At 38.7% G+C, this 23,128-nt stretch overlaps 1 protein-coding gene across 1 annotated transcript in view; it reads left to right on the forward strand.

The window, feature by feature from the left end:
- LOC133559757 (KH domain-containing, RNA-binding, signal transduction-associated protein 2-like) overlaps window positions 1-23,128 on the forward strand; it is a 97,837-nt gene that overhangs the window by 66,589 nt on the left and 8,120 nt on the right. The window lies entirely within an intron of this gene.

Below are 23,128 nucleotides of genomic sequence, written 5' to 3' on the forward strand. Positions count from 1 at the left end.
CATCACTGACTGTCAGGAAATATTAGCTTAGCACCAGTTACGGCTAAAAGTTGTCTGCTTTAATGGCATAATTACACAGTATTTTGGACATCTGTGTTGCTGAATCTTTTGCAATTTGTTCATTTAATAATGGAGACAATAAAGAACAATGCTGTTGGTGGAGAGCGGTGGATTGCAGCTGTCTTTAGCACCGAGACACAGCCGGTGTTTGTTTGTTGTGAAGCTTTAACACAGAGCGGTCAAGCGAACATGTTTTCTCTACGTCAACCAGCATGTTTTTGGATGGGGAAATTGTGATATATATCTTACCGGAGAAATCATTGGATTATTCGTCGTCCTGCAGCAGCTGTTTAAAAAGCAGCTGTGAGCTTGGCTCCTCGGCTTCTCTCTGAGACACTGGGTGATCACCGCAGCCATCCGACCTCGACGTATGTCTTTACAATCTTTAAAATCTCATTAAAACACTATTAAAACAATAAGCAGATAAGGGATCTTCCAGAATTATCCTAGTAAATGTGTCTAATTACATCTGAAACGCTCACATTGCCGCCGCCCGGAGCCGCCGCTTTTTTTTTTCTTTTCTTTTTTCCTAGTCCTTCACTATCAATATCCTAATTCACAAATCTTTCATCCTCGCTCAAATTAATGGGGAAATTGTCGCTTTCTCGGTCCGAATTGCTCTTACTGCTGGTGGCTCCCATTAAAAACAATGTGAATATGTATGGAGCCCTGCAACTCGTGACGTCACGTGCACATACTTCCGGTAAAGGCAGGGCTTTTCTATCAGCGACCAAAAGTTGCGAACTTTATCGTCGATGTTCTCTACTAAATTATTTCAGCAAAAATATGGCAAAATCGCGGAATGATCAAGTATGACACATAGAATGGACCTGCTATTCACGTTTAAATAGGAAAATCTAATTTCAGTAGGCCTTTAAGTGAATTGTGTCCTCGTTGTTGTTAAAGGTAATAACATAATTGGTTCTTTTTAGACATTCGCCTTCACAAAGGAAGGAAGCGAGTTTTGAGCAAATCAATGACTCGCATTTGCAGTTTAAAAAAAGATTTCTCTGTGACATTCTGACTGCATAATTGCATTTGTATCCAAATATTGATATATGTCTTAATTAAATTAGATTCATGCTAGCAAACAATAACTTGTGATTAATCATGATTAATCACAGTTTAAGGTTGTGATTATTCTGAATAAAAACAATCATTTGACATCCGTAGAAAATACTTACAGTATACAACGTAGAGCCCATCAATTGAGTTAATAGATTTTTTTGACAGTTAATATCAAACTGTCACGCTCCCTTGTGCAAGCAATCGTAGAAATGAACAGCTGCTAAGCCCCTCTGACGCATCACAGCTTCACAAACATTTTTACTAAACAGAACTTGTAAACATCAAAGTGGTTATAATAACAAGTCTTTGGATTATTACTCACAACTAGCCTGGAAGAAGAAGCTGTTGCAGCATGCATATACACTACATCACCATGGAAACAAAGGTTCCCGTGACAAGCACTACCTGGATTGATACCTCTTTTTCAAATACACATTTATCTTTCTCTTTTCGTGCTCCACAATTTCCACACAACCAAGAAAAAGGCACCACGGCAAAATTAAGCACTTTTGCCTCACTTGCACAATATAAATGAGAGAATACGCGTGTCAAAAAAGCGCAAGATAGTAAAATAGGGCCCAAAATGCATAGCGTTAACGTGTTTGGTAATATTCATACAACATTTTTTTAAATGTGGACTCGTCAGACCACAGAACACTTTTACACGTCGCATCAGTCCATCTTAGGTGAGTACAGGCCCAGCGAAGCCGGCGGCGTTTCTGGGTGTTGTTGATAAATGGCTTTCGCTTTTCATAATAGAGTTTTAACTTGCACTTACAGATGTAGTGACAAACTGTAGTTATTGACAGTGGTTTTCTGAAGTGTTCCTGAGTCTATGCGGTGATATTCTTTACACACTGATGTTGCTTTTTGATGCAGTGCCGCCTGAGGGATCCAAGGTCACGGGCATTCATTGTTACGTGCAGTGATTTCCCCAGATTTTAGGTTTCTATGACAGAGATTTCTCATCTTCCATGCTGATTAAATATTTGCTACCTGCTAAGATTTAAAATTTAACTTTTAGAAATGTCCCTAGTTTCAAAAACATATGTATTTAATTTAGTTTAAAAACATTACAATCGAGAAACAAATTATTCAGATAAGATATGTAGATTTTTCCCAACATTGAAAATTGTGTTTACAGATTCTGCAACATCTAAGTGATGCTTGATTTAGGAATTGCAAATTGAATAATGCATGTTTTCAGAATAAAATACTAAATAAATCCTGCTAGTTTTTATATACACCAGTGCCAGAGCTTGGTCCGCATTGCCGGCAGTAAGTCGAACACATTTCCAGTGAGGGTTGGACTCCGCCAAGGCTGTCCTTTGTCACCGATTCTGTTCATAACTTTTATGGACAGAATTTCTAGGCGCAGTCAAGGCGTTGAGGGGTTCCGGTTTGGTAACCGCAGGATTAGGTCTCTGCTTTTTGCAGATGATGTGGTCCTGATGGCTTCATCTGACCGGGATCTTCAGCTCTCGCTGGATCGGTTCGCAGCCGAGTGTGAAGCGACCGGAATGAGAATCAGCACCTCCAAGTCCGAGTCCATGGTTCTCGCACGGAAAAGGGTGGAGTGCCATCTCCGGGTTGGGGAGGAGACCCTGCCCCAAGTGGAGGAGTTCAAGTACCTAGGAGTCTTGTTCACGAGTGAGGGAAGAGTGGATCGTGAGATCGACAGGCGTATCGGTGCGGCGTCTTCAGTAATGCAGACGTTGTACCGATCCGTTGTGGTGAAGAAGGAGCTGAGCCGGAAGGCAAAGCTCTCAATTTACCGGTCGATCTACGTTCCCATCCTCACCTATGGTCATGAGCTTTGGGTCATGACCGAAAGGATAAGATCACGGGTACAAGCGGCCGAAATGAGTTTCCTCCGCCGTGTGGCGGGTCTCTCCCTTAGAGATAGGGTGAGAAGCTCTGCCATCCGGGAGGAACTCAAAGTAAAGCCGCTGCTCCTTCACATCGAGAGGAGCCAGATGAGGTGGTTCGGGCATCTGGTCAGGATGCCACCCGAACGCCTCCCTAGGGAGGTGTTTAGGGCACATCCAACCGTTAGGAGGCCACGGGGAAGACCCAGGACACGTTGGGAAGACTATGTCTCCCGGCTGGCCTGGGAACGCCTCGGGATCCCCCGGGAAGAGCTAGACGAAGTGGCTGGGGAGAGGGAAGTCTGGGTTTCCCTGCTTAGGCTGTTGCCCCCGCGACCCGACCTCGGATAAGCGGAAGATGATGGATGGATGGATGGATGGATGGATAAATCCTGCTAGTTTTTATATATCCCAATCTTAATAAAGGATTTTTCATCAAGTAAAATGATCTGTCCATGCAGCTATTAATTTCACTGGATGTTAGTATTTTTTCCTCCTAAAATGTAATCTTTTTATCTTAGCTCTATTTGCAGTGTAGTATTGCACGTGAAGTTACATCCGCTTGCTGTCGCCTGGAACTGAATTCCACGGGGTGCAAATAAGCGTATTCCAAGCAAGAAGTCAAGTGGAAGCCGAGCGAAATGAGCCAAAACAATTGATGCCATCAACTCGCTGTGGCGAACCCTGACAGGGACAAGCCGAAAGTGGAAAAAAAAAAAAAAGACACGAGACAGTGGCATTTTGTATTTATAGCTCGAATGCTAATCTTGAGATTTGTGGTTGTTTTTTGTAAGTCAGGAGCAACTCAAAATCCCAAAGAAAAAGCAAAACTTCACGCACGAAGGCAGCTCAAACTTGCAAGTGTTGTTTGACTTTTCAGGATTATTTCCCCAAACAAAAAACGTTCACTTCAAATTGTACCATTTTTTGGTAATCCTTTTTGGAAGTAACTACAGTAGAAACTCAACTTACACTGCAAAAAAGAGCTGTTAAAATATAGGATAAAAGACTAGATTTGAAGAAAAAACACTAAAAACTAGTGACATTAACTAGCTGCACGGACAGATAAGAAATTTGAAATTAAGATTTGTATAACTAGAAAATAGCAGGACTTTTAAGGTATAAATAAGTATTTTATTCTGAAAACTATTACTATTCAACTTGGAATTCCTAAATTAAACATTCTTAATGTGGCAGTATCTTAAAACAAAATATTCTATGTGGGAGAAAACTAAATATGTTATTTGTTTTCTCAATTTAAACATTTCAAAACTAAAATAGAAACAATAATGATTCCTGCTGACACTAAGACTAGTCAATGACTAAAAATAAGTAAAAAGGTCTTAAAACTAGGGACATTTCTAGAAATATGATAATTTAAAATCTTGCCAATTGGCAAATACATTTTCAATGTACAAGCCTTATTGGTAGAGTGACAGAGCTCTTAACTCAAAACACTTGTATCTCAAATCTACATATCCAACTGAAATGCATTCAAATCAATTTAATTGGTCCTTTCCAAGCTCCCAAAAAGCACAATTTTAGATGGTAACATGGCTTTTAAAAAGAAAAACAAGCTTTTGTGTCAGCAATATTATATAAAACAATAGAATACAATGTACGACTAACATGTGTGTCGTTTTTTGAAGTAGTATAACAATAATGTACAGTATTTAGCTTAGAAAGTGAACTTCAACGTCATGTCCTTCAATCTATTTTTTGTCAAAAGCCACCATCAGCAGCTTCTCCATATTTTCATGGATAAATGTCCATGAAAATAAAAAGGTTAGCTTTCTTGGTGGTCCTTACGCTGATTCAGTTTGCTGTAGAGTAGTGGTCCAGCCATCCATTTCTACCGCTGGAGCCTCTCAGCTGCATTTGGGCGGAAGGCGGGGAACACCCTGGACAAATCGCCACCTCATCGCAGGGCCAACACAGTTAGACAGACAACTCACACACTGGGGACAATTTAGTGTTACCAACCAAGCTAGGACACGCTTAATTTGCTTTGCCAAGTTGGTGACTCATTCACTCGTGATTTTGATTATTGATTTTTTTAAATAAAAAAACTGTCCTTCACACTCACTTCCTTCTTTTCCGTGGTTGGAAAAACACAGTTGTGTCCATCTCTAGCTATAAACTAATGCTAGCGAGTAAGACCGGATGTTTGGGGCGGATCTTACGTGGTTCAGTGTGGCTTTTGCCGTGCCAACTAATAGAGGGAATGCTTGTAACTCAAATTTGGTTTTTTTGCAAACCAGTAATTACAGTCTGCAAATAATGTGCCGTTGTTGAGTGTCCGTGCTGTCTAGAGCTTGGCAGAGTAACCATGTAATACTCTTCCATATCAGTAGGTGGCAGACGGTAGCTAATTGCTTTATAGATGTCGGGAACACGTTGTATGAGACGATGATGGTTTGTCGTGATCACAATATGCAGACCACAGCATGCAAGTAAAAAGGTATCTAATGCTTAAAAAAAAAAATAAACACAAGGTGAGTGCCCCTAACAAAAGGCATTGAAGCGTAGGAATGGCTATGCAGAGAAAAACTAAAACTGAACTGGCTACAAAGTAAACGAAAACAAAATGCTGGACGACAGCAAAGACTTATTGTGGAGCAAAGACGGCATCCACAAAGTACATCCGAACATGACATGAAAAGCAACAATGTCCCCACAAAGAAGGATAGCAACTACTTTAATAGTCTTGATTGCTAAAACAAAGTAGATGCGGCGAATAGCGTTTAAGGAAGACATGAAACTGGTGCAGGAAAACACCAACAAAACAGGAAAAGCAACCAAAATAGGAGCGCAAGACAAGAACTAAAACACTACACACAGGAAACCAGCAAAAAACTCAAAATAAGTCACGGCGTGATGTGACAGGTGGTGACAGTACACCTACTTTTGTGACGCTTGGGTGGCATCGTGGTGATGTTTTGCGTTCTCTCGTGGGTGCAGCGGGGATTAAACACAGCGTGAAGGTAAGGATAATGATTTGTTAACACTATGAACACTTTAAAACAAACTAAGAACCAAGGAAATTGCACAAAGGCACTATAGAACAAAACAAAACTGAAAGCGATAGCATGGAAGCTAGGGACATACACAAGGCAGGAATAGCGCCGAAGCTAACAAGTATACAAAAGTAAATACCACAATGCGGGAAGAGCGACGTCATCTGTTGCATGGGAGCAAATAAGAGTCCGAAAACAAATGGCAAATGAAAGCGGGCTTATAAAAGGAGACAACTAATCAAAAGCAGGTGCGTGTGATCAGACGGAAGGCAGGTGACACAAATGCATCATGAGGAAACAGAAACAAAACAGGAAGTGCCACCGGGAACCAAGGGATTCAAATAGCAAAACGAGATATACAAACAGAACATGACATGATCCAAGTCTTGGATCATGACAACTTTAAGACAAGAGCTATATTGATGCATTAATTGATTAATGTGGACCCTGACTTAAACAAGTTGAAAAACTTACCATTTAGTGGTCATTTGCACGGAATATGTATTGTACTGTGCAATTTACTAATAAAAGTTTAAATCAATCAACGGTTGGTTATAAGTCATATCCAACAATTCATTTTTTAATGATTTCTGCTCGTGGTGTGCCTACTCAAACAATGTGCCTTGGCTCAAAAAAGGTTGGTTGAAAAACACTGGTTTACTTCATTCAAATAAGAGTCAAAGTCAAAAACCTGAACACATTCTTCTTGTCCTTAGATGTTAAGAAAGGTCCTTTTCAAACTGAAAGTGATCTCCAAGCTCCATTCCAACACAAAAAGGCAACACTTTCACCAGTGCAGCCACTCAGAAGCTCCCCGCTAAGCAGAAGCCCCCATGTGTGCTGGCAAGGGAAGATTGGGCTGTCTGCACGGGGATATGCACAAGCACAGTCTCATTACCAAACCAAATTGACTTCTGATGTCGGGCCCGCGTATTTCTGACGAGTGAAAAAGTGCAGCGTTTTCTTCTCTTTGTAATTGGAGGTTGGAAAGGAGGTTGGGCGCACAGAGACTAGGGGAGATGAGTTTGTCCTGAACCGTTTCTTCTCCCATATCTCACTTTGGTGCTGTTGTTGTTTTCTGCTACATTAAACAATTTTCCTTCAGCGTACTTCCACAATGCAGTAAGATGTTTTTTTTATGCAAGGCTTTGTGCGACTGGTTCACTTGTAACGCCTCTCACTATTCTAAAGCAAGCATCCTACTGATGGAACACAACAACCCAGCTCAGCGGGGACAGATTTTGCCCTGGAAAGATGCACCCTGTGTGGATATTGTGTCAATTTCTCCAGAGGCCGTTGATTGATGCACGCTGTCAAACTGTCAGGCTGTCTCCTAAAAGTGATACTGTGTCCATAATGGCACCCATCGAGGGTGCTATTGATTTAAAACTTCCGAGGAAAGTACAAGGAAGCCGGTGGTTCTCATGTATCTGTGCTTTTTCATAATTTATGAACACAATATTCTTCCTCTATATCTCTCTGCCACAAATCTCACCTTGCCTCAACCTTTATAGCCCCGCTGCTCAGGTCGGCTGAAACGATTCCATTTATGAATAAGGTTGCAAAGAGGTGAAGGATTTCTAGAAACTTTTTGGACTTTCTAGATGTAAATGGAAAATGTAATACAGTACAATGTTGAAAATGTTAAATAAAAATATTTGTAAATTCATTTTTGAAGCTATGTTTGACCTAAAAAAAAGAAATGAAGTTCCTTTTATAGACAAACGTGATATTTTATATTTTAAAAAATCCTATTTAGTAGGGGTGTGGGAAAAAATCGATTCAAATACGATTCAGAATCGATTGTCTTTTATTTTTTTAAATCGATTTTTTTTTAATCCATCCAACCGCACTACCATAACAATGCAATCCAATTCCAAAACCAAACCTGACCCAGCAACACTCAGAACTGCAATAAACTGAGCAATTGAGGAGACACAAACACGACACAGAACAAACCAAAAGTAGTGAAACAAAATATTATCAACAACAGTATCAATATTAGTTATAATTTCAGCATAGCAGTGATTAAAAATGCCTCATTGACATTATCATTAGACATTTATAAAAATAAAAAAAAGAACAATAGTGTCACAGCGGCTTACACTTGCATCGCATTTCATAAGCTTGACAACACAATGTGTCCAATGTTTTCACAAAAATAAAATAAGTCATATTTTTGGTTCGTTTAATAGTTAAAACAAATTTACATTATTGCAATCAGTTGATAAAACATTGACCTTTACAATTATAAAAGCTTTTTTTTTTTTTTAAATCTACTACTTTGCTGGCATGTCAGCAGACTGGGGTAGATCCTGCTGAAATCCTATGTATTGAATGAATACAGAATCGTTTTGAATGGGAAAAATATCGCTTTTGAATCGAGAATCGCGTTGAATCGAAAAAATAGATATATTATCGAATCGCGACCCCAAAGAATCGATATTGAATCGAATCGTGGGACACTCAAAGATTCGCAGCCCTACTATTTACTATTCTTTCTGTATGTATTCCAATTGGACTGATAAAAAAATATATAGGAATTTTGCAAACATATTTATCAGTGGCGGGCTGTGCGTTTCCCAGCGAGGCCTTCAGTGATTTCCTACTTACTCCCGTCAAAAGACTACAATTTATGTCACCACATGACCACAGCTGGAGAAATACTGTACAGAAACACTTGTGGACGACTGGACATTGAACCACCTCTACAGTGTACAAAACAGTCTCTATGTTGGCACATTTAAAAATCAATAAACTAGCATCAGCATTTAAAACATACCTTTTGTGGCACTGTCAAAATTAAAATAATTGTAAAGAACATATTAAATGCGGAAAAATAAATAAAAAAAATATTTGAACTTTTTCTTTGTGAGTTAAAAAAGGGAGAACCGATTATTTCTCTGTTGGCCGGGTATAGCCCCTTCATGCTTTTCGCAAATTACAACTTGCGATTGGATTCTCACTTGGGAGTGACAAGTGAAAATCCAATCACAGTCTCGTTTAGCGTAAGGCTACCTAGATAGGCTACTGTCAACAACTCGTGATCTCATTGGCTACCGCAACTGTCTACCCACTGTCTATTCGGCAGAATTCATACAGCGCTGGCAACAAGCTAGCTGAATTCTGATTGGATATTAGCTCTAACGAAAAAATAAGCAACACTGGAGCCTAATAACACATGAAGAGAATATGATGAATACTTTATGGCAAGTAGATTAAAATGAACTTTTATTAATCTATAATCATGATTTATGTTAGTCCAGCAGAGAAGGCCTTGCTGGCCCTAACGACATACCACTGATATTTATGAACAAATTGTTTTTTGTTTTTATTACACTTGCGTATGGTTGTTTGTTAATTGTTTTACAACATTTATGTATCCAACTTGTTTTTGCACAATTTAACCTAACACAGCCTTTTCACAAATAATGTTTTGCTTGGGGTCGCATTTAAACAATATGTTTGTTACTGTAATTGTGTCAAACTACACAATGAATAATTGATCATTAATGTCACAATATTGAATGCGTAATGAATCCTATATGTTCCCGATTATGTTTTATTCATAACCAGCACATATGCACATACTTTATGCACGCGGTTTATAGTCATTACCCCCTTATGTGAATAAATTATCATGGGATCGTTGTTTTCGTCGGGTCCTCATGCAATTCATCTTAGACTATTTGTGACTAATTAACTATGTCAGGCAGTCAAGTAGTTAAATGACAGACAGCATCATCGTGGCTCTTTAAGCATCACAATCATGACTGAAGGGCTTTATTGTGGGCTGAGAAGCGTGCACATAAGCTACATTTTAAACTTGGCACTATTGAGCTAAGAATTGATGATGGATTCATAAATGTTCAGATAATAACCATCTGTTTGTCAACACGGTCTTGTTTGTATGCAAATGTATTTGTTATGATCCGCGTATTCTGTTTGGGTTTTTCGGGTCACTTGTGTTTTTTGTTAGTGTTCGACTCCGTTTAGTTCGTTTATGCACCTCTGAGTTTGTTGCCATAGCAACTTATTACTTTCACCAGCCGCTTGTGTTCCTGACGCACACCTGTTTGTCATCACTGACATTATTATTTAAGCCTGCCTTTGCCAGTTAGTCGGTCTGGCTTCTTTGTTTTTGCATCACGCGACTGCCACGTAAGTTTATTCTTGTCTTCTAGCCCCAGCTAAGTATCACATTATGTGCTAAGTGTTAGCCTTAGCTTCTGGTGCGCTCGGCACCTCATCCAGTCGGTTTGTCTTTAGTTTTTGTACCAGTATTGTTATTTTTACCATTAAATCAAGTCCTCACCTGCAAGTCCTGTCCAGATTGTCCTTTGCATCCCTGGGAGAAAAAACCCCGCATCACCATGCGACCCACACGCGACAATATCAACATGTGTGAAACAGGCATGGGGAAATATGATACTTGAATTAATGTGGTTGCCTAAAAGCACTCCAAGTTACGCGCAAAATTGTGATGATTAAGCCGCACATGCTGTTTTTTTAATCCTGTTATGTTTTTAGTGAAATGTCAAATAGAGCTTAATGTTTAACCGGTTTGATATGAGCTGGCATTTTCTGCTTTTTAACATCAGAAAAACGACAAAATCAGTCGCCCATCTGTACTAAGCTGCAAAATCCTGTCTTTGCTTTAGTATGAAAGTGCTTCTAATGCAGATCTCTTATCCAGTCAAAGGAGGCCTGTTTTTCTGAGATAGCACATCTGCTTCTTCAGCGATCGGCTGATGCTTCTACTGTTAAGATGTTTTATTAATCATTTTTTTCTGTCAAAGAATGTATTATTGATAATATTTTATATCATAGTGTGGTACCACAGTACACAGTGTAATGCGGTAGAACTTATATACGTTTTACTTGTATTCAATGGAGCAGAAAATGTGGGAAAAGAAGTGCGTTCTTAGAAGAGTAAAGAAAGACAATGCTTTATGATTAATACGTTTAAAATCATGCATTGTGTGATAATTATACACATTTTTTTACTAATAACTGTGATGCTTCATATTGAAGGAGCTGATTGCAACATTTACACAGACTCATAAGGAGCAAAGGTGAAGTATCTTGCCCAAGGACACAACAGACGTGACTAGGATGGTAGAAGGTGGGGATTGAACCAGTAACCCTCAGATTTCTGGCACGGCCACTCTCCCAACTTCACCACGCCGCCCCCAAATAAGTCAGGGTGTGATGTGACAGGTGGTGACAGTACACCTACTTTTGAGACAAGAGCTTGGTTATGTTTTAAAGTCATATCCAACAATTGTGACAACGACTTTTTACCGTCAACTGAGTTTCATTTTTTAATGATTTTTGCTGGTGGTGTGCGTCTGGATATTTTGAATGAAAAAAATGTACCTCGGCTCAAAAAAGGTTGAAAAAAATTGATCTAGACCACAGAACCTATTTTGAGCACACCAGAGGTGTGTTAAAAATAGGTTGGGGAGGAGACCCTGCCCCAAGTGGAGGAGTTCAAGTACCTAGGAGTCTTGTTCACAAGTGAGGGAAGAGTGGATCGTGAGATCGACAGGCGGATCGGTGCGGCGTCTTCAGTAATGCGGACGTTGTACCGATCCGTTGTGGTGAAGAAGGAGCTGAGCCGGAAGGCAAAGCTCTCAATTTACCGGTCGATCTACGTTCCCATCCTCACCTATGGTCATGAGCTTTGGGTCATGACCGAAAGGATAAGATCACGGGTACAAGCGGCCGAAATGAGTTTCCTCCGCCGGGTGGCGGGGCTCTCCCTTAGAGATAGGGTGAGAAGCTCTGCCATCCGGGAGGAACTCAAAGTAAAGCTGCTGCTCCTTCACATCGAGAGGAGCCAGATGAGGTGGTTCGGGCATCTGGTCAGGATGCCACCCGAACGCCTCCCTAGGGAGGTGTTTAGGGCACGTCCAACCGGTAGGAGGCCACGGGGAAGACCCAGGACACGTTGGGAAGACTATGTCTCCCGGCTGGCCTGGGAACGCCTCGGGATCCCCCGGGAAGAGCTAGACGAAGTGGCTGGGGGGAGGGAAGTCTGGGTTTCCCTGCTTAGGCTGTTGCCCCCGCGACCCGACCTCGGATAAGCGGAAGATGATGGATGGAAGGTGTGCTCAGGTCCGAAGGTGTGCTTGGCACAGCACCGACACCAAATGTAATGGTGCTCTGGAATAATCCATTCACAAGAAAATGCATGTTACAACTATCCAAATATGTTGACACACACACACACACACACACACACACTGAATTATGTCTACATTATCTGTACCCCGCCTTCCGCCCGATTGTAGCTGAGATAGGCGCCAGCGCCCCCCGCGACCCCAAAAGGGAATAAGCGGTAGAAAATGGATGGATGGATGGATATCTGTTTTTGTAGTGTGGTCGCCTTCTTTCTCACGGCCATTTGTGTGTAACAGGGCCCATTTCCACGTGCTAAACAGAAACGCAAAAGAGCTGCCGCAAAAACAGTTTCAGGATTAAAAAAACCTAAAAAATGCTAAATGTGCTGAATCATTATTTTTGCATCTAATATTATTTGATATACTATCTACCTATTATGGTGGACATTCTGATAATCAACATAAGGTATAGCAGGGGTCACCAACGCGGTGCCCGCGGGCACCAGGTAGCCCGTAAGGACCAGATGAGTAGCCCGCTGGCCTGTTCTAAAAATAGCTCAAACAGCAGCACTGACCAGTGAGCTTCCTCTATTTTTTTTAATTTTATTAATTTACTAGCAAGCTGGTCTCGCTTTGCTCGACATTTTTAATTCTAAGAGAGACAAAACTCAAATAGAATTTGAAAATCCTAGAAAATGTTTTAAAGACTTGGTCTTCACTTGTTTAAATAAATGCATTTATTTTTGTACTTTGCTTCTTATAACTTTCAGAAAGACAATTTTAGAAAAAAAATACAACCTTAAAAATGATTTTTGGATTTTCAAACACATATACCTTTTTACCTTATAAATTCCTTCCTTTTCTTTCCTGACAACTTAAATCAATGTTCAATTATTTTTTTTTATTGTAAAGAATAATAAATACATTTTAATTTAATTCTTCATTTTAGCTCCTGTTTTTTCGACTAAGAATATTTGTGAAATATTTCTTCAAACCTATTACGATTAAAATTCAAAAAAATGATTCTGGCAAATCGAGAAAATCTGTAGAATCAAATTTAAATCTTCTTTCAAAGTCTTTTGAATTTCTTTTAAAATTTTTGTTCTGGAAAATCTAGAAGATTTTGTCTTTGTTAGAAATATTGCTTGGACCAATTTGTTATATATTGTTAAAATCCAATTTGTTGGATTTTAACCTATTTAAAACATCATCAAAATTGTAAAATTTATCTTAATCTGGAAAAATTACTAATGATGTTCCATAAATTATTTTTTAAATTTTTTTTAAAAAGATTCAAATTAGCTGGTTTTTGTATTCATTTTTTTTCGGTTGAATTTTGAATTTTAAAGAGTCGAAATTGAAGATAAACTGTTTCAAAATTTTATTTTCATTTTTTTCGTGTTTTCTCCTCTTTCAAACCGTTCAATTAAGTGTTTTTTTCATACATTATTCTCTACAAAAAACCTTCCGTAAAAGGAAAAAAAATGTACGACGGAATGACAGACAGAAATACCCATTTTTTTTTATATCTATAGATTTATTTATTAAAGGTAAATTGAGCAAATTGGTTATTTCTGGCAATTTATTCAAGTGTGTATCAAACTGGTAGCCCTTCGTATTAATCAGTACCCAAGAAGTAGCTCTTGGTTTCAAAAAGGTTGGTGACCCCTGGTGTATAGTTTGCATATACATGAAGATAGACGGGCTAAATGAATTCTGCTCACTATTCCTCAGCACACCGGCTTACTAGATCATCTTTGCAATGCTATTAAGTTTTCACGTGTTTTAGTTTTTAGTAAAAAAAAAAAAGTCATAAAAGTATAGTTTAAAAAAATGTCCAGTACAGTGCATCCAGGAAGTATTCACAGTGTTTCACTTTTTCCACATTTTGTTGTTACAGTCTTATTCCAAAATGGAATACATTCATTGTTGTTCTCAAAAATCTACAGACAATACCCTTAACAACAATGTGAAAAGTTTTTTGGGGTTTTGTTTTTGTAAGATTTTGCAAACTTATTACAAATGGAAAAATTAAAAAAAAATCACATGTACTTAAGTATTCACAGAATTGGCTCAATACTTTGTTGACGCACCTTTGGCAAGTTTATTAAATACGTTGCCACAAGCTTGACACTGATCTTCGGGCCGTTTGGCCCTTTACTCTTTGCGGCACCTTGCAAGCTCCATCAGGTTGGAGGAGAAGCGTTACTTTTCATCTCGTATGTCGCAGGATGTATTCAAAAAGACTTGAGGCTGTAACTGCTGCCAAAGGTGCATCAACAAAGTCTTGAGCAAAGGGTGTGAATGCTTATATACGGGTGATTCTTTTTAGTTAGGGCCCGAGCTGTTGCTGTTTATTATTATCACTATTCTTCCACCAGTTTGGATGGCCTTACCATACACGAAAAGTCCACAAATTTTGCAAATGCGTCATGTATGACGCAAAATGTAATTTTTGGGGGGGATCTTGAAGATTACATTTTAATATTGGCTCTCAAGTGCCACCTTTAAAAATTGAAAAAAATTGCCCCTCCAACCAGTTTCACGTATAGAAACAAAAGTTGCTGGAGACCTCTATCATGATGGGACTCACATAAAATGTTTTATTTAAATTTGCAACACAAAAAAATGTTTCCCCATTGTCATTATCAGTTATTGTGTATAGAATTGTGAGGACTCAAATAAAGTAATTGCGTTTTGAAATAAGGCTGTCACATAAAATGTAGAAAAAGTCAAGCGCTGTGAATACTTTCCGGATGTAAGCAGTTTGACAACACTTTGAAATCCAGCCTGTGTTTACAATTTCCATCCATCCATCAATCTTCTTCCGCTTATCCGAGGTCGGGTTGCGGGGGCAGCAGCCTAAGCAGGGAAGCCCAGACTTCCCCTCTCCCCAGCCACTTCGTCTAGCTCTTCCCGGGGGATCCCGAGGCGTTCCCAGGCCAGCCGGGAGACATAGTCTTCCCCAACGTGTCCTGGGTCTTCCCCGTGGCCTCCTACCAGTTAGACGTGCCCTAAACACCTGACCAGATGCCCGAACCACCTCATCTGGCTCCTCTCGATGTGGAGGAGCAACGGCTTTACTTTGAGCTTCTCCCGGATGGCAGAGCTTCTCACCCTATCTCTAAAGGAGAGCCCCGCCACACGGCGGAGGAAACTAATTTCGGCCGCTTGTACCCGTGATCTTGTCCTTTCGGTCATGACCCAAAGCTCATGACCATAGGTGAGTATGGGAATTTGCCTTCCGGCTCAGCTCCTTCTTCACCACAACGGTGTTTACAATCGGTCATATAATATTTACAATGGGTTTTGATGACACACTTTTAACGTGGTGGGTGTGGAAATTGTTGGTCAAATCTGAAATGCATAGCTTGGCTTTGCAAAACCTGAGCCCTGCAACTATAACCGGGCTGAAAACCCCTAATGTGATTAAACACAGAGCTTTGGGAAGCTTTGGGGGTAAAAAAAAATAAACTCCATCTACTGTGGAAGCGACACAAGGACATCCTTTGAGATGAGGGAGAGGAAGAAAAATCCTCCCATTTTCCTCTTGTGCCGCCAAGACGCTTCACATTTGTGTTTGTAGACAAGGAGCAGTTTCTCAGGACACATCATGGTGTTGTGTGGCAAAACTCTCCTGTTTGTCAAAAGACAAGAGTGCGACTCACGATGCTTCCACTGGATTATTTAATTGAACTCCAGCAGAATATCAAACACCCACTTTGACCTTTCAACAAACACTAAAACTGCGGTGCGTAAATTAATTCCGTTTTGAGGTGATAACAAGGTCGTTATTAGACTATTAAATAAAAGTAAGCGAATAGATGAAGAGAGTAAGCCGCAACAAAATGTGGAGAGTGTAAAGAGCAGACCTGAGACATTCACTAATACAAATAAGGGTGCAAATATCATATTCTTTCCCATGCTGCTTTGCGGCAAGCCATTCAGAGGCAGCGCAGCGTGAAGATCCGTCACTGTCGGAGGACATGCAGGTTGTCAATTGATAATGAAGCACAGAGCTACGGGCCTTCAGCTCCTTGCTGTCCTAATTATGCTGACTGAGAACCCGCCACCTTTGTGTTAACATTTGATTTATTTCTACCAGCCTGCATGTAAAGGAGCGCTGTTCTTTTTTCTCTTTTTTTTTTACAAATGACTTTCAAACAGGAAAAATCACACCTCATTAATTAGGGGCTCAAACAAAAGCACATTGTCAGCACTGGTGGTATTTGGAGAGGAATTGATTTGGAAATACAGTGGAACCTCTAAAGACATCAAAAGACGACGAGATATGTAAAAGATATATAAATCTGCACAATTAATTAAATTTTAATCATGATGTAGCTGCCCCATTAAATGAAGGTGATTGTCAATTATATTAACATTTAGAAAGCAGGCACATCTGCATATCAAATCAAGCACTTTCAAAGCAACAGCGTCCCGTCTTGAAGCCCCATGAAGCAGTCTTCCTTCCCATATGCCATTTTGTATGGACACATCTAGTTTATTATATACAAACCCTGTTTCCATATGAGTTGGGAAATTGTGTTAGATGTAAATAAAAACGGACTACAATGATTTGCAAATCATTTTCAACCCATATTCAGTTGAATATGCTACAAAGACAACATATTTGATGTTCAAACTGATATACACATTTCTTTTTGCACATAATCATTAATTTTAGAATTTGATGCCAGCAACACGTGACAAAGAAGTTGGGAAAGGTGGCAATAAATACTGATAAAGTTGAGGAATGCTCATCAAACACTTATTTGGGAACATCGCACAGGTGTGCAGGCTAATTGGGAACAGGTGGGTGACATGATTGGGTATGAAATTAGCTTCCATGAAATGCTAAGTCATTCACAAACAAGGATGGGGCGAGGGTCACCAATTTCTAAGCAAATTGTCAAACAGTTTTAGAACAACATTTCTCAACAAGCTATTGTAAGGAATTTTGCGATTTTACCATCTACGGTCCGTAAAATCATCAAAAGGTTCAGAGAATCTGAAGAAATCACTGCACGTAACCAATGATATTACGGACCTTTGATCCCTCAGGCGGGGTACTGCATCAAAACCAGACATCAGTGTGTAAAGGATATCACCATATGGGCTCGGGAACACTTCATAAAACCACTGTCAGTAACTACAGTTGGTCGCTACAACTGTAAGTGCCAGTTGAAACTCTACTATGCAAAGCGAAAGCCATTCATCAACAACACGCAGGAACGCCGCTGGCTTCGCAGGGCCCGAGCTCATCTAAGATGGACTGATGCAAATGAGTCCACATTTCAAATTATATTTGGAAACTGTGGACATGGTGTCCTCCGGAACAAAGAGAAAAATAACCATCCAGATTGTTATAGGCACAAATTTCAAAAGCCAGCATCTGTGATGGTATGGGGGTTATTAGTGCCCAAGGCATGGGTAACTTACACATCTGTGAAGGCACCATTAATACTGAATGGTCCATACAGGTTTTGGAGCAACATATGTTGTCATCCAAGCAACGTTATCATGGACGTCCCTGCTTATTTCAGCAAAACAATGCCAAGCCACGTGTTACAACAGCGTGGCTTCGTACTAAAAGAGTGCGGGTACACATCGAAAATGTGTGGCGCATTATGAAGCGTAAAATACGACATGTCCCCAGACTGTTGAACAACTTAAGCTGTACATTAAGCAAGAATGGTAAAGAATTCCACTTTCAAAGATTGAACAAATAGTTTCCTCAATTCCCAAACGTTTATTGAGTGTTGTTAAAAGAAAATGTGATGTAACACAGTGGTGAACATGCCCTTTCCCAACTACTTTGGCCACAAATTTCTAAGTTAATTATTTATTCAAATATTATTTGAACATCAAATATATTGTCTTTGTAGTGCATTCAACTGAATATGGGTTGAATCGGATTTGCAAATCATTGTATTCCGTTTATATTTACATCTAACACAATTTCCCAACTCATATGGAAACAGGGTTTGTACTAGATGCAAAACAAACTGTTCACTGGACGAGTCCAAAGCACCTGTTTTTTTATGTTAGGTATCGCTTTTCCCTTGACAACATCTAAAGGGACCGTGACATAATTGGGGGCTCGTCCAGGAAATGAAATTAATTGTTGAAATAATCATTTGAATCTTCGAAAAGAAAACATAACATAATTTAGCCTGGTATGAACCTCAGTAAAAACTATGTGGGTAGAGAGTTAACACTTCTCTGTGCTTTGTATAGTCTTGTTGCAATATACAAAACCCAAACCAGTGAAGTTGGCACGTAGTGTAAATCGTACATAAAAAACAGAATACAAGGATCAGCTAATCCTTTCCAATTTATATTCAACTGAAGCTATTTGGTGTTCGAACTGAGGAAATTATTTTTTTTGTGCAAATAATCATTAACTTACAATTTAATGGCAGCAACACATTGCAAAAAAGTTGGCACAGGAAAATTTTTACCCCTGTGTTACATGGCCTTTCCTTTTAACAACCCTCAGTAAACGGGGAAACTGAAGAGACCAATTTTTGAATTTTTTCAGGTGGAATTCTTTCCCATTCTTGCTTGATGTACAGCTTAAGTTGTTCAACAGTCCGGGGTATCTGTTGTGGTATTTTACGCTTCTTATTGCGCCACACATTTTCAAAAGGGAGACAGGTCTGGACTACAGGCAGGCCAGTCTAGTACCCACACTCTTTTACACGCTGTTGTTACACGTGCAGAATGTTGCTTGGCATTGTCTTGCTAAAATAAGCAGGGGCGTCCATGAAAAAGACGTTGCTTGCATGGCAACATATGATGCTACAAAACCTGTATGTAATTTTCAGCATTGACTGTGCCTTTACAGATGTGTAAGTTACCCATGAATCGGGAACTAATGCCTCCCCATACCATCACAGATGCTGGCTTTTGAACTTTGCGCCTATAACAATCTGGATGGTTATTTACCTCTTTGGTCCGGAGAACACGACGTCCACAGTTTCCAAAAACATTTTAAATATGGACTCGTCAGACCACAGAACACTTTTACACTTTGCATCAGTCCATTTTAGATGAGCTCAAGCCCAGCGATGCCGGCAGCGTTTCTGGGTGTTGTTGATAAATAGCTTTCGTTTTGCATAGTAGAGTTTTAACTTGCACTTTCAGTTGCAGCGACAAACTGTAGTTACTGACAGTGGTTTTCTGAAGTGTTCCTGGAGCCCATGTGATATCCTTTACACACTGATGTCGCTTTTTGATGCAGTACCGCATGAGGAATCGAAGGTCAAGGGCATTCAATGTTGGTTTTCAGGCTAGTCGCTTACGTGCATTGATTTCTCCAGATTTGATGATATTACGGAACGTAGACTGTGAAATCTCTAAATTCCTTGCAATAGCTTTTTGAGAAATACTGTTCTACAATTTTTTTTGCACATTTGTTCACATTGTGTTGACCCTCGCCCCATCCTTGTTTGTGAATGACTTAGCATTTCATGGATGCTGCTTTTACACCCAAATCATGGCACCCACCTGTTACCAATTAGCCTGTTCACCTGTGGGAAGTTCCAAATAAGTGTTTGATGAGCATTCCTGAACTTTCTCAGTCTTTTTTGCCACTTGTGCCAGCTTTTTTGAAACATGTTACAAGCATCAAATTCCAAATGAGCTAATATTTACAAAAAATAACAATGTTCACCAGTTCGAACTTTAAGTGTGTTGTCTTTGCAGTGTATTCAATTGAATATAGGTTGAAAAGGATTTGCAAATCATTGTATTCTGTTTTTATCTACGATTTACACAACGTGCCAACTTCCTGGTTTTGGTTTTGTACTCAGCCGTGCCCGCCCTGGGCTGGAAGCGGTTTATTTTATTTGGGTTTTGTTTTCTTTACATCGGAACAGGGTAACAATTGGGCGACATTAAATCAAAACAAAGGGACATTGACTAAGACAATAACACAATTAATTGACAATTCAATAAAGTATAAAAGAGAACCAAAAATGTTGACAGAAGTGATATTGCATCATGATTAATTTTGTATTGTCGATGGGCGAGACAAGTTCATAATATCGTTCATTGTAACGATAGCTGTTTGAAATTATTTAAGCCTTTACCATGTCCAAAAAAGGGAATCTTGTCATTTTTTATGGTATTCATGAGATTGTAAAGAACTGTTGTTGATCCGATGTTGATGTGCTAATACCTTTTTCTTGATTAAAAGTTACATACAATATTAGCTGTTATTTATTTTCATCCACATAGTAAATATTGATAACATGTTTGGATGTATTCAATAAATCAATGTATTCTTGGTTGCCCAAAAAGTGATTCAATGTAATATACTTTGATATTGACACATATATGTGCATAAATTATAATGAAATAAAAATTAATAGACATTATTTACAACACACGTTTCATTTTAATAAATGCTTAAGTACAAAACTATAATTAAACCACAAAAGCTTTGCCATTAAAATAGATTAAATACTAAGACTCAAACAGAACATGCAAAATAGTGGCTTTCCTAACAGTGCATCTATTTACTTTAGTTATTTAAAATCAAAATCTAAGTATTTCTGTGTGTATAAGTACTTTTTGAGCACATTCAACAATAGGGCGATTATAATAAGAGTGCTAATTTTGGTCACAATAACAGTGGTAATAAATGTTCATACTGTTAAATCCCCAACACTAACACTTGGCCATCACTCCAGCAGCACTAAAAACGGACTGAGCCAAACTGCCGCTAGGTAATGTTGCAATTATCAATGCCAACAAAGAAACTGACTCAGAAAAGTAATAATAAAACAGGCTATAACAACTGGAGAGAGATGATCATAATATGCTCATTCTTAAATCTTCCAATAAAAATGAGATTTTATTATTTAAAATCAATTATTTATTAACACACAAAAATACCGAAAATGGGTACCTTGGAGTACAGTATTGATTCCCTAGTACCGGGAAATTGGTACCAAATCGTTCAAATGCGAAAGGTATCCACATGTACTAATAATGAACAAAACCAGAGATTTTAGAATGCCGACCCGTGGGCAGCATTGTTTTACCTAACGTACTGAATAATGGTTCGCAATTGTAACACTACTTATACAAACTCCCCAAAATGTGTTGCCGGAAATGTTTTAGGAATGTTCGATCCTTCTGCCCCGCAGATGGGTTAATTGAGTGAAATCTTTTAATCAGATTAATTATGATGATTTATTATACCATTTTGTCATTTTGGCAGCCCTAAATAAAACTAAACTGCTCACCCTTTGACCGACATAAATGGGAGCGAACATGAAAAAGTCTGACGACATCATGCATGTTATGGTTTGAAAATATAAATATATATATATAGAGATAGATAGATAGATAGATAGATAGATAGATAGATAGATAGATAGATAGATAGATAGATAGATAGATAGATAGATAGATAGATAGATAGATAGTACTTTATTGATTCTTTCAGGAGATGTTCAATCAGGGAAATTAATATATATATATATATATATATATATATATATATATATATATATATATATATATTAGGGGTGTGGGAAAAAATCGATTCGAATACAAATTGAATCGAATACATTGTGCGATTCGGAATCAATTCTCATTTTAAAAAAATAAAAAATTTTAATGTATCTATTTTTATTTTTTTAATCCAACTAAACAATACACAGCAATACCATAACAATGCAATCCAATTCCAAAACCAAACCTGACCCAGCAACACTCAGAACTGCAATAAACAGAGCAATTGAGAGGAGACACAAACACGACACAGAACAAACCAAAAGTAGTGAAACAAAACTGACTATTATCAACAACAGTATCAATATTAGTTAGAACTTCAGCATAGCAGTGAATAAAAATCCCTCATTGACATTATCATTGGACATTTATAAAAATTTAAAAAAAGAACAATAGTGTCACAGTGGCTTGCACTTGCATCGCATCTCATAAGCTTGACAACACACTGTGTCCAATATTTTCACAGAGATAAAATAAGTCATATTTTTGGTTCGTTTAATAGTTAAAACAAATGTACATTATTGCAATCAGTTGATAAAACATTGTCCTTTACAATTATAAAAGCTTTTTTTTTTTTTTTTAAATCCACTACTCTGTTGCATGTCAGCAGACGGGTAGATCCTGCTGAAATCCTACTGTATGTATTGAATGAATACAGAATCGTTTGAATTGGAAAAATATCGTTATTGAATCGAGAATCGAATCAAATCGAAAAAAAATCGATATATTATCGAATCGTGACCCCAAGAATCGATATTGAATCGAATCGTGGGACACCCAAAGATTCACAGCCCTAATATATATATATATAGATACATATAAAAAGATAAATAACTCCAAATGGAACCACGTATGGGAGGCTCAGCTTTGTAAGTGTACATTGTAATAAACATGACTGTGGTAGCTTTGGTCAAAGTTGAAACGCGTACATTTCTGGTGCTCTACCAGCACCTCTTTCAAGCTGATCTTCTTTGAAGGCTCACATTATGAGTCCGTTTTTATTCTCTTATTCTAATCTGCGTTCGCCCCAAGGCCACACACACATCCTTAATACAATGTGTCCTGAAAAATGATTTCCTGTTGAAGGAAAGCGAAATATATATGTTTACACTTTGTTTCAAGATGACAACACAGCAGTGTGTGCTTTGTATTTAGTAGTTCCGCAAACACATAATGAGTTTATTGTTAGTTTATTGTCAGTGAAGGTTATTCTTTGACAAAAGCGCTTTGTCTGGTGTAGATTGAACACATTTTTATCATTAGTTTTTCCTTCAAAATCTGATCATCTGTTCTCCTGCAGACCTTAATCAATAATCTCTGCAGGACTTACATTTTGCCTGCTTCCTCCCCTCATTAAGGACACTGAGCGCCTTCGCCTGTGCTACTAAGCATTGATTGTTTTCATCTGTGCATACTTAAGAGTGGATATAAATGAGCAGAGCGGTACACTGTAATGCTGACA

Source organism: Nerophis ophidion, linkage group LG09 (genome assembly GCF_033978795.1).
Source record: "Nerophis ophidion isolate RoL-2023_Sa linkage group LG09, RoL_Noph_v1.0, whole genome shotgun sequence".
In the NCBI taxonomy this organism is placed as follows: Eukaryota; Metazoa; Chordata; class Actinopteri; order Syngnathiformes; family Syngnathidae; genus Nerophis; species Nerophis ophidion.